Source organism: Hemitrygon akajei, chromosome 17 (genome assembly GCF_048418815.1).
Source record: "Hemitrygon akajei chromosome 17, sHemAka1.3, whole genome shotgun sequence".
NCBI lineage: Eukaryota > Metazoa > Chordata > Chondrichthyes > Myliobatiformes > Dasyatidae > Hemitrygon > Hemitrygon akajei.
The window spans coordinates 61,698,962-61,712,532 of NC_133140.1; the positions used below are offsets into that span (position 1 = coordinate 61,698,962).

General features: G+C 39.8%; 1 protein-coding gene across 1 annotated transcript in view; it reads right to left on the bottom strand.

Moving 5' to 3' along the window:
- The window catches only part of pmfbp1 (polyamine modulated factor 1 binding protein 1), a 649,032-nt gene that overhangs the window by 329,778 nt on the left and 305,683 nt on the right, over positions 1 to 13,571 (bottom strand). The gene's annotated exons all lie outside the window — the stretch shown is intronic.

The following is a 13,571-nucleotide window of genomic DNA, read 5'->3' on the forward strand; positions in this document are numbered from 1 at the left end:
GCTTTCTTTTACATAAAAATAAATATGTACAGGTTTAATATGAGCAATATAAGTTTGTTAAATAGAGTTCATTACTTTACACAAAAACAAATCAAGAAGCTATATCAAAATTGAATCAAAGGTGCATACGGCTGGTGTAGAATTTAAAAATTAAAATGCACACAGGCATTTTAAATTAACTGTGAATATGCTCATCAGTTAATAACCTAGAATACTTCAAACCAAAACTATTTTTGCACATGTCCTTTTTATTAAATCTTGATCAGAAGTTATACAGGTGACATAAATAGAAAAACTTAACATTCATTTATATTACTTTAAATATCCAGCTAAACCAGACACAAGGCAACTAGTGAACAATCTTATTGTTTTAAAAACAATAATTTTAAGAGAGGTAATAACACTTTAAGAGAAATCAGAATCAGTATCAGGTTTATTATCATCAGCATGTATTGTGAAATTTGTTAACTTGGTAGCAGCAGTTCAATGCAATACGTAATATAGCAGAAAAAAATAAGCAGATCAATTACAATGTATGCATATTGAATAGATTAAAATCATGCAAAAAGACAGAAATAATATATATTTAAAAAGTGAGGTAGTGTTCAATGATTCAATGTCCATCTAGGAATTGGATGGCAGAGGAGAAGAAGCTATTCCTGAATCGCTGAGTGTGTGCCTTCAGGCTTCTGCACCTCCTGCCTGATGGTAACAGTGAGAAAAGGACATGCTCTGGGTGCTGGAGGTTCTTAATAATGGATGCTGCCTTTCTGAGACACCGCTCCCTAAAGGTGTCACGAGTGAATCTGCAGATGCTGGAAATAAATAAAAACACAAAATGCTGGCAGAACTCAGCAGGCCAGACAGCATCTATGGGAGGAGGTAGTGATGACGTTTCGGGCCGATTCGAAACCCATTTTGTGTTTTTATACCCAAAAGGTGTCCTGGGTAAAGATGTAGGCTAGTACCCAAGATGGAGCTGACTAAATTTACAACCCTCTGCAGCTTTTTCCAGTCCTGTGCAGTAGCCCCCCCCCCCCCCATACCAGACAGTGATGCAACCTGTCAGAATGTTCTCCATGGTACATCTAGAGAATTCAGAATTAAATTGATTTTTAGGACAGGTGGTTCAAAATACTAATGGATACATTGATGGTATATACTTGAGATACTTTCATATTTTGTTCTTGACTCTTATGTTCTGGAAAATCATTGTTTATTGTCCATTTAGGTGCATGGATTGGCAGGAGGATAAGCTGTATAATCCTGTGAGAATCAACAATGACTGCACAGCCATGCTACAAGTTGTTGATACTCTCAAAGCACTCCAGCTGCTTCTGCATTTCTATCAAAGTTCAATTTAAAATACCAATTTACCCATTTGGTGATTGAATTAGTGGCATTAAAAACAAGATGATTGCTTACTAAACAGTGGAGTGCTGATAGCAAAAAAATATTGTAATATTAATTCTAAATTGGCCATTGCATGTCTCAAGGAATAATTGCTAATTTGTGACGTCCTTCAGCAGAAAGAATTCTGCAGAGTAAAATTTTTGGCATAAATGTTCACAGTAGTTTCAAATGTTAAAATTATAAAATTTCGTATATTGCAATTCTGTTCCCAAATGAAATAAAAAAACATTTTATAATAAATTCACATTAATCCCAAGGTTATATTTCAATTTTGGTATTTGCAGACACTTCAGAAACTGTATATTAGAAATAAAGTGCAAGAAGGACAAAGAAACTTCATAGTGTTGAACCTCAACATCACTGTCAAGCTTGTAATCAAAGATGCAAAAGTTTGGCACTCTCTGGTTTTCGAACATTGTTGATTGTATTATTCAACTTGCTTGGTTGTATTTGGTAGCATAGAGTTCATGAGAGATAACAGCCACAGAATTCCAGGACAATGATATCATTGTCATTCAATAATTAACCAGATAGATAGATAGATAGATAGATAGATAGATAGATAGATAGATACTTTATTCATCCCCATGGGGAAATTCAACATTTTTTCCAATGTCCCATACACTTGTTGTAGCAAAAACTCATTACATACAATACTTAACTCAGTAATAATATGATATGCATCTAAATCACTAACTCAAAAAGCATTAATAATAGCTTTAAAAAAAAGTTCTTAAGTCCTGGCAGTTGAATTGTAAAGCCTAATGGCATTGGGGAGTATTGACCTCTTCATCCTGTCTGAGGAGCATTGCATCGACAGTAACCTGTCGCTGAAACTGCTTCTCTGTCTCTGGATGGTGCTATGTAGAGGATGTTCAGGGTTTTCCATAATTGACCGTAGCCTACTCAGCGCCCTTCGCTCAGCTACCGATGTTAAACTCTCCAGTACTTTGCCCACGACAGAGCCCGCCTTCCTTATCAGCTTATTAAGACGTGAGGCATCCTTCTTCTTAATGCTTCCTCCCCAACACGCCACCACAAAGAAGAGGGCGCTCTCAACAACTGACCTATAGAACATCTTCAGCATCTCACTGCAGACATTGAATGACGCCAACCTTCTAAGGAAGTACAGTCGACTCTGTGCCTTCCTGCACAAGGCATCTGTGTTGGCAGTCCAGTCTAGCTTCTCGTCCAACTGTACTCCCAGATACTTGTAGGTCTTAACCTGCTCCACACATTCTCCATTAATGATCACTGGCTCCATATGAGGCCTAGATCTCCTAAAGTCCACCACCATCTCCTTGGTCTTGGTGACATTGAGACGCAGGTAGTTTGAGTTGCACCATATCACAAAGTCCTGTATCAGTTTCCTATACTCCTCCTCCTGTCCATTCCTGACACACCCCACTATGGCCGTGTCATCAGCGAACTTCTGCACATGGCAGGACTCCGAGTTATATTGGAAGTCAGATGTGTACAGGGTGAACAGGACCGGAGAGAGTACGGTTCCCTGTGGCGCTCCTGTGCTGTTGACCACTGTGTCAGACCTACAGTCTCCCAACCGCACATACTGAGGTCTATCTGTCAAGTAGTCCACTATCCAATCCACCATGTGAGAGTCTACTCCCATCTCCGTTAGTTTGTGCTTTAAGATCTTGGGCTGGATGGTGTTAAAGGCACTAGAGAAGTCAAGGAATGTAATCCTCACAGCACAACTGACCCCATCTAGGTGAGAGAGTGATTTGTGCAGCAAATACGTGATAGCATCCTCCACTCCCACCTTCTCCTTATACGCAAACTGAAGCGGATCCCGGGCGTGCCTGGTTTGTGGCCTCAGATTCTGTATTATCAGCCGCTCCATGGTCTTCATCACGTGCGACGTCAAGGCAACAGGTCTGAAGTCATTCAACTCCTTTGGTTGTGGTTTCTTCAGTACCGGGACAATACAAGATGTTTTCCACTGTCTGGGTACTCTTCTCTGATCTAGACTCATGTTGAAGATGCGCTGTAGTGGTTCTCCCAGTTCAGTCGCACAGGCCCTCAGTAATCGTGGGGAAACTCCATCCGGTCCAGCCGCCTTGCTGGTACATATCAAAATATCTGTTGTCATTTTTGCTTATAATCTGGAAGCACACTTTGGAGTAATGGAGATCTATTTATACTTAAAATAGCAACAATTATTTCATTTAGTAGGTGCAATAAAACAGAGATTAAGTCACAGGACTGGTCCTAAGGATCTGGGGTTGAGAGGGTGAACAGCTATACCTTCCTTGGCAATACATCACTGAGGATTTTACGTGGTCTGTACATACTGGCTGTGTAGTGAAAAAGGGACAATAGCGCCTCTTTCACCTCAGATGGTTGCAGAAGTTTGGTATGGGCCCCCATATCCTAAGAACTTTCTACAGGGGCACAATTGAGAGCATCCTGGCTGGCTGCATCACTACCTGATATGGGAAATGTCCTTCCCTCAATTGCAGGATTCTGCAGAGAATGGTGCGGACAGCCCATCTGTAGATGTGAACTTCCTCCTATCCATGACATCTACAAAGACAGGTTTGTAAAAAGGGCCTGATCATTGGGGACCCGAGTCACCCCAACTATAAACTGTTCCAACTGCTACCATCCGGGAAATGGTACCTCAGCATAAAAGCCAGGACCAACAGACTCCAGGACAGTTTCTTCCACCAGGTCTTCACACTGATTAAGTCATGCAGATACAATTGTATTTCTATGTTATATTGACTGTTCTGTTGTATGTACTATTTCTTAAAAATTACTATGAATTGCACATTGCGCATTTAGACGGAGACGTAAAATTTTTACTCCTCATATATATGAAGGATGTAAGAAATAAAGTCAATTCAATTCAATTCAGACTGCTGATCTGGAAAGATGGATCTAAATGCCATCATAACCACTGGGGAATTTACAGTATATTAAAATATTTCAGGAATAATAAGATAGATCCAGTAATGGAAACCGTCAAACCCACAGATTGTTGTAAAACACTCTGTAGTTCATCAATGTCCTGCAGCGAAGAAAATCTGCTAATTTCTGGGTAACATGCGACTTCAGTCATAAAGCAATGTGGCTGATTCTTAACTGAGCTCTGAGGTGTCTCATTCAAAAGAAAAATCAGAAAGCAATTTAGAAATTCTATGAACTATGTAATCTCCTGTGCTCTCATAACAGGCTTTGATATATTTCTTTGCTAGCCTTAATATGTATGATATGTTGAAGCTATTTGTTGTATGAGTATTTCTAATTGGAACAATTTTCTAAATTCACTTTAGAATATTCTCCTTAATATTAAGCAAACAGAATATGGCTCGGTGATGAATTTTCAGGAGACACTCATATAGTCAACAAAGCTGATCCAAAATTTCCAGTTGTTTATCCTATTTATTTTTCACTTCCATTTTGATCTTTTTTTTATAGCTATACAGTTTCAATAAAGCTTAAAATAAGTTTAAACAGTATCTTCCAAATAGGCACTTCTGGTCCCATCACCAAATTCAACAATTTCAGCTTGTTCTCCTTTCTAGTACTGGTTTAAGGTTCAAAGTTCAAAGCAAATTTATTATTAAAGTACATATATGTCACCATCTGCAAGCCTGAGTTTCATTTTCTTGCAGGCATACCCAATAAATCCAGTAACCACAGTAGGATCAATGAAAGACTGCACCAACAGGGCGGACAACCAGCATGCAACAGACAAAGAAGCTGCACAAATGCAAATGAAAGAACAAAAATATTAATAATAATAATAATAATAATAATAATAAATAAGTAATAGATATCAAGAAAATTAGATGAAGATCTTTGAAAATGAGTTTGTAGGTTATGCTAACAGAAAGCGATGGGGCAAGTGAAGTTGAGTGCAGTTATTCCCTCTGGTTCAGGAGCCTGATGATTAAGGGTTAATAACCATTTCTGAACCTGGTGGTGTGAGTCCTGAGGCTCCTGTACCTTCTTCCTGATGGCAGCAGCAAAAAGAAAGCATGATCTGGGTGGTGGTGGGGAGTGGGGCGGGAGGGGGCTGATGATGGCTGCTGCTTTTCTGCGACAACACTCCGTGTAGTTGTGCTCAATTGTGGCGAGGGGGGAGGTGCAATTTACCCAGGACAGACTGGGTGTATCCACTACTTTTTGTAGGACTTGCCATTCAAGGGCACACACCAGGCTGCGATGCAGTCAGTCAAAATGCTCTCCACCACACACTACAGAAGTTAATCAAAGTTATAGATCCCATGCTGAATCTTTGCCAACTCCTAAGTAGAGGCACTGCCTTGCTTTCTTTGTAATTGAATTTACGTGCTGGTCCCAGGACAGATCCTCTGAAATGATAACACTGAGGAATTTAAAGTTGCTGAACCTCTCCACCTCTGATACTCTGATGAGGACCAGCTCATGGACCTCCAGTTTCCCCTTCCTGAAGTCAATAATCAGCTCATTGGTCTTGCTGGCATTGAATAGGAGTTTGTTGTTGTAGCATCACTCTTACATGCTGTTTCATCACCACCTTTGATTTAGCCTATGTCAGTGGTGCCATCAGCTAACTTAAATATGGCATGGAAGCTGTGTTTAGCAGTCATAAGGGTAAAGTGAGTAGAGCAGGGGGCTAAGCACATAGCCTTGTGGTGCGCTTGTGCTGACGGAGATTGTGGAGGAGACGTTGTCAATCCAAATTGACTGGGGTCTGCAAGTGAGTTAAAAGTGAGTTAATCAAGGATCCAATTGCACAAGGAATTATCGAGGCCATGGTATTGAAGCTTATTGATTAGTTTTGAGGGGGTGATAGCTGGAATGCTGAGCTGTAGCTGATAAATAGCATCCTGATTACATATCTTTGCTGTCCAGGTGTTCCAGGGTTGAGTGAAGAGCCAGTGAAATGGCATCTGTTATGGACCTGTTGCACTGGTAGGCAAATTGGAGTGGATCCAACTCACTTCTCAGATAGGATTGATATGTTTCTTCACCAGTTTTTGAAAACACTTCATCATTGTGGATATGTGCTACTGGAGGATAGTCACTGAGGCAGGTTATCACGTTCTTCTTAGGCACTGGTATAATTGAAGCCTGCTTAAAGCAAGTGGCTACCTCAGACTGCTGCAGCAAGAGGTTAAAGATCTCAGTCAATACTCCAGCCAGTTAATGAGCCAGGTCTTTAGTACTTGGCCAGGTACCCCATCCAGGCTGGATGCTTTCTGTGGGTTCACCCTCCAAGAAGGATGCTCTCAGAGACTGAGATCACAGGATCATTGGAGTCTGTGGAAGTTTGTGATGGTTCCTTCATGTTTTGACTATCAAAGCGAGCATAGAAGGCATTGAGCTGATTTGTGCTTCTTTATTACTCCAAATGCTACTATTTTAGCAGTAATCATTTTGTTCTCTTTGCTTGGAAGTGTCTTCTAGAAAAGTAAAAATACCATATATGCTCGTTTAATTTTACCTAGTTCCTGCTTTATTCATCCTAAAAGAGACTTAATAAATGTAACAGCCACCATTTCCCTTTCAGGTTGAGTTGGCATTACGATTTTCTAAATATTCTGCAGCTACTTTATTAATAATGGATAACAGCATTTCAAATGCCAGATCTCAGGACAACTATTTTATAATTTCCTGTGTTCTACTTTTGCGCCTCCACCTTAAATAAAGCCATAATATTTGCAATTTCCCAGTATGCCGGTATATTTCTTGAGTCTAGGAAATCTGGAAGATTGCAACTAATGCATCCACTCTCACTAAAGCCACTTCTTTTAAGGCCCGGGGATATAGGCCATCACATCCAGATGACTTGTCAGGCCTTAGTTCCATTAATATGCCTATTACTCTTTCTCTCATGATATTGATTGATATAATTTTCTCCCCTGCTTTTGTCTCCAAATTTTCTACTACTATTCCTCTGATATCATCCACCATGAAGACAAAGTAATTTCCTTATTTTCTATGTTTAATTCACCAGTTTTTTTTGGCTTATAAAAATTTAGTTTTGGAAATTCTTTGTATTTTAGAAATCATTTGTAATTTGTAAAGCTTTTATAAGAGAAATTGTCTGTGAGTTTTCAACGTATTTTAAGAATCTTACCTAAATTTAAACAGGTATAATTAAAAATAAATGAATTGTGTTTAAATTACTTTGTTAGCTGCAAGAATCTTCTCCTTGTAGTAAGAGAGGGGACCCACAGCCCAGACAGTGTGTGCTTGAAGAGAAGGTGGTTACAATATAACCTCCTTTCAGTGAAGGTACCCAGACCTATCCATATTGGATAGGGCTTAAGATCTCCATTTGAGCTTAGAACTTTGCAGACAGCAAACCCAATACCATCACTGTAGTAGCGCTAAATTTTTTTTGAAAGTTTACTCCTGATATATTTTCTCCTTTTTATTATACTTTTTATCACCTTTCATAAATCATTCCTAATTTACAATCTACCATTAAAATCTTGCAACATTGTATGCCTTTTTTCTAATTTGATAGCATCTTTGTCTTCTCATCAGCCATGGATGAATCATTGTTCTCTAGGAGATTTTATTTCTTACTAAATTACATCATTTTTTAGATATACCTCCTTAAAAGTCTATCGTTATTCATCTATTTTGACCTTTTTTTGTGGCCATTTTAGCTAATTCTGCCTTCATAATTTTAAGGCACGAGTTTCAACCCTAACCTCCTCACTCTCAAACTGAAAGTCAATTTCTATCACTCTGTGAGAACTCGTCTCCAGAGAATTATTTACTGTTGGATTATTTAACTTAATTAACTCTCTGGCATTATACATGGTCAGACATAAAATTTTCTCTGTGTGCCTTTGTTGGTTACACAAAGAATTGTTTAAAAATTTGTCATATATATTAATAGTTCAGACTTAAAGGAATTGTTCTCAAAAATATCCAACATATATTGCATGAACACAATGTTGCATGAAGGCTACATTTACCTGTTAGATTTGATCAATCTATATAAAGATTATGATATGATATCTTTCTTGTAAGCTTCCTTTACATTTTTGATCTACACTCTGTAATATGGTGTAGCTATGTTAAATGTCTTAATATTATTTTAACTAGTTATTTCTTTCACTTGGTGCTTCTCATCTCTACCCAAATAACTTGGCTGATGCCACACGTAGATTTTTCTAAACCAAGATCATATGTTACTATATTAGCAGAGCTTTAAACCATTACCTCCTTTATTTTGCTCAACTGCTCCATTGGTATTGATATATTATTGTTATATGTACCAAGATACAGTGTGCCTTGCATACAAAACAAATTATTACTCTGTACATTGAGCTAGAATAAACAATAATGATACAGAATAAAGTGTAAAAGCTAAAGATAAAGTGCAGTGTAGATAAAGTACAAGATCATAACAAAATAGATTGTGAGGCCAAGATTTCATTTTACTGTGCAAGAGGTCTGTTCAAGAGTTTGGTAACAGTAAGATAGCTGTCCTTAAGCCAGATGGCACGTGCTTTCAGGATTTTGTATCTTCTGCTCAATGGAAGAGAAGACAAGAGAGGATGTCCAGGGTGATTGGGGTCTTAAATTATGCTGGCTGCTTTACTGAGGCACTGAGAAGTACAGAGACAGTCCATAAAGGGAGGCTGATTCCTGTGATGTGCTGAGCTGAGTCCACAGCTCTGCAATTTCTTGCAGTCACATGCAGAGCTATTATGCATCCAATTAGAATGCTTTCTGTGGTGCATCGAAAAAAATTGGCAAGAGCCAATGGGAACATACTGAACTTCTTCAGCCTCCTGAGGAAGTAGAGGAGTTGGTGAGATCTATTAACAGAAGATTCCACCACTTTGAAAATTTACAATTAAAACTCTTACCATGATTGCAATCCATATAAACATGCCTTCAAGCAGTATTGTTTGGGGAGGGACATGTCCTTTTTTTTAATAATACGTTGGACACTTTGCAGTTTTCAATATCAAAGACTTCATGTTCAGTAGAATAACTCTTATAATCAGAGATCTCACTTAGAAGCTTGTACAATGTGGTCTACCGTCACACCACAAGCAGGTGCAACTATAGATGAAAGTCTGGGGTATGTGAGCAATGTTTTTTTTACGAGCAGAAAAAGAGAGAGACCTAATGGAAGTACAACATGATATGCTGTGAAACATACGTATAGTTTCAAGGACAGTGAAATAATAAAATATCAACATCTCAAGATTTCATCCTAAAGGCAATATCTATCATCAAAGATCCCCACCATCTGAACCATGTCATCTTCCCACAGCTACCACTGCGAAGGAGGTACAGAAACCTGAAGCTCCACACCACTGGGTTCAAGAGCAGCTACTTGCCTTCAATCATTTAGTTCATGAACCAACTGGCAAAACCTGAATCACTACAGTTTAGCAACACCATGACAGCTTTGATCACTTCACACTAAAATAGAATTTGTCATTTTTGTTCTTATTGTGCTTTGAATGAATTTTGGATGCCGCAGATGTCACTGACTTCATTAAAACCTGTGTGGATGAGCATGTGCCCACAAAAGATTACTGTACATTCCTGAACCAAAAGCCATGGATGAACCAGGAGGGTCGTGATATGCTGAGGGCTAGATCTGTGACATTTAAGTCTGCCGATCCAGGTCCATATAAGAAAACCAGATATGTCTTGTGAAGGGCTATTTCAAGAGACAAAAAACAATTCTGGGAGAGGTTAGGGGCAACATCGGATGCATGTCAACTCTGGCAGGGTTTGTAGGCTATTACTTCCTACACCAACATCAGGAATGACACCAACATCAGTACCAGACAAGCTCACGCCTTTTATGCTCGCTTTGAAAGGGAGACTAAAACCACTGCTGTGAAGGTCCCTGCGGCATCTGATGACCCTGTGATGTCTGTCTAGGAGGCCGGTATCAAGCTGTCTTTCAAGAGGGTGAACCCTCGCAAGACCATGGAGTAGCTGGTAAGACTGTGAAAATCTGTGCCAACCAATTGGTGGGGGTATTCAAAGCAATCTCTCACTACTACAGTCGGAAGTTCCCACCTGTTTCAAAAGGGCAACAATTATATCAGTACACAGAAGAGCTGCCTCAACGACTATTGTCCAGGAGCACTCACATCTATGGTGATGAAACGCTTTGAGAGGTTGGTTATGGCCAGAATCAGTTTCAGTCTCAGGAAGGACATGGACCCACTGTAGTTTGCCTATTGCCACAAAATGCCTACAGCAGAAGCGATCTCAATGGCTCTCCAAGCAGCTTTGGATCACCTGGACAATGCAAATACCAATGTCAGAATGCTGTTTATTGACTATAGCTCAGCATTTAACACCATCATTCCTATAGTCCTGATCGAAAGGCTACAGAACCTGGGCCTCTGTACCTCCCTCTGCAATTGGATCCTTGACTTCCTAAGGGTAAGACCACAATCTGCACAGATTGGAAAAAAACATTTCCACTTAGCTGACAATCAACTCTGGTGTGCCACTGGGATGTGTGCTTAGCCTACCTATCTATGCTCTCTGCACACATGACTGTGTGGCTAGGCAGAGCTCAAATGCCATCTATAAATATGCTGATGATACAACCACTGTTGGCAGAATTTCAGATGGAGACAAAAGGGCCTACAGGAGCCAGATATACCAGTTAGTTGAGTGGTGTCACAGCAACAACCTTAGACTCATCACCAGCAAGACCGAAGAGCTGATTTTATGGCTTCAGGAATGGTAAGATGAGGGAACACAAATTAATCCTCATCGAGGGATCAGAAGTGGAGAGAGTGAGCAATTTCAAGTTTTTGGGTGTCCATATCTCTGAGGACTTAACCTGGACACAACATATTGATACAGCAATAAGAAGGCAAACAGCGGCTATATTTCATTAGGAGTTTGAGAAGATTTGGTTTGTCAATTAAAATACTCGAAAAGTTCTAGAAATGTATCGTGGAGAGCATCCATACTGGCATAATGTTTGGTATAAAAAGCTACTGTACAGGCTTGAAATAAGTTGCCAAATCTTGTAAAATTAGTCTGCTCCATCATGTGGTCTAGCCTCTGTAGTATTGAAGACTTCTTCAAGGAACGGAGATTTAGGAAGGCATCGTTTATTATTAAGGGTCCTCACCACCCAGCACATGCCCTCTTCTTATTGCTACTGTCGAGAATGAGGTTAAGAATCCTGAAGGCACACATTTAGTGATTCAAGAACAGCTTCTTTCCCTAACAAATTTCACTACATATGCTGGTGATATTGAATCTGATTCTGATTCTTTCTTATAAAAATAGTGCATAATACTGAATGCTTTTATGTGCCTGTGATACTGCTGCAAGCAGGTTTTTCGTACATGTATAGTACAAATGACAATGAACTCAACTTTCAGACTTTCAATGGGACAACATTGACAAACAGCATATGGTCAAGTCAATCAGATATAGTACTGTTGTTATTACTGTTACACATATGAAAATCAATTCCTTCTGGAGAGGAGCGCGATCATTTTATTTTACCAGTTCAAATGGCAACACTCTGTGAATTTGACTAGACACTTCTGATCAAGAATCATGCTTGCACAGCTAACTTGCTAATTGCAGCAATCACATACCTAATCATGTGACACAGAACGGGGAAAGTACTGCACAGGAACAGAGCCTTTGGCCCAAGACGATGCCAAATTACTCTCGTCCCTTTTGCCTGTGCGTAATCCATTATACTCCATCCTTTGCATATTCTTGCGCCGATATAAAAATCTCCTGAAAGCCATTATCATGCCTGCTTCCTGTGCCACTCCTCGCAGCACTTTCCAAGCATCTATCATTCTCTGCAAAAAAACCTGCCCCACATATCACGTTTAAACTTTCTGCCTGTCATCTTAAAGCATTCAATATTTCCAGCCTAGGGTAAAAGATCCTGGCTGTCTGTGCTATTTAGACCCCTCAAAAGTTTATAAACTTCTATTTGGAGAGACTGAATGATAAGGTGGTTGTACTGGCTTTATTGGTTCCATGTAAAAGGTTGAAGACAGAAGGTCAGAGTGAAAATGGGATGGAGAACTGAAGCCTAGGGAGCTGGAAGCACAGGATCACCCTTGTAGACTAAACAGAAATGTGTGGAGCAGTCACTCAATCTGTCTAAGGATTCTCATATGTAGAGGAGATCACAGTATGAATACCGAGCATGATACAGTAGAGTGGATGAAGTGCATGCTTTGTCTGAAAGTTGTATTCAAGTCCTTGGATAATTTGAAGAGGTGAGAGTCACGTCTCCTGTAGTTTTTCTTGCATAAAAGATAGAGGCAGAATTAGGCCATTCAGCCCATCGAGTCTGCTCTGCCATTCCATCATAGCTGATCCTGGATCCCACTCAACCCCATACACCTATCTGCTTGCCATATCCTTTGATGCCCTGACCAATTAGGAAACGATCAACTTCTACATTAAATATACCCACAGACTTGGCCATCACCACAGTCTGCGGCAGAGCATTCCACAGATTCTCAACTCTCTGGCAAAAAAATTCCTCCTTACCTCTGTTTTAAAAGGTTGCCCCAAATTTTGAGGCTGTGTCCTCTAGTTTTGGATACCCTACCATGGGAAACATCCTCTCCACATCCACCTTATCTAGTCCTTTCAACATTCGGTAGGTTTCAATAACACCCAACCCCTAACCCCCCCATCCTTCTAAATTCCAGTTGAGTTCAGGCCCAAAGCTGCTAAATACTCCTCATATGTTGACTCCTTCATTCCTGGAATCATCATCTTGAAACTCCTGAGGACTTTTTCCAGTGACCTCACATCCTTTCTGAGATTTGGGGTCCAAAACTGTTGACAATACTTCAAGTGCGACCTGGCTGGTATCTTATAAAGTCTCAGCGTTATCTCCTTGCTTTTATATTCCATTCCCCTTGAAATAAATGCCAGCGGAAGTCAACCTGAAACTTAACCTTCTAGGAGTCTTGCACAAAGACTCCCAAGTCCCTCTGCACCTCTGATGTTTGAACCTTCTCCCCATTTAGATAATAGTCGACTCTATTGTTCTTTTTAACAAAATACACTATCGTACATTTCCCAACACTGTATTCCATCTGCCACTTTTTTGCCTATTCTTCCAGTTTGTCTTAGTTCTGCTGCAATCGCATTGCTTCCTCAGCACTACATACCCCTCCAACTATCTTCATATCATCCAC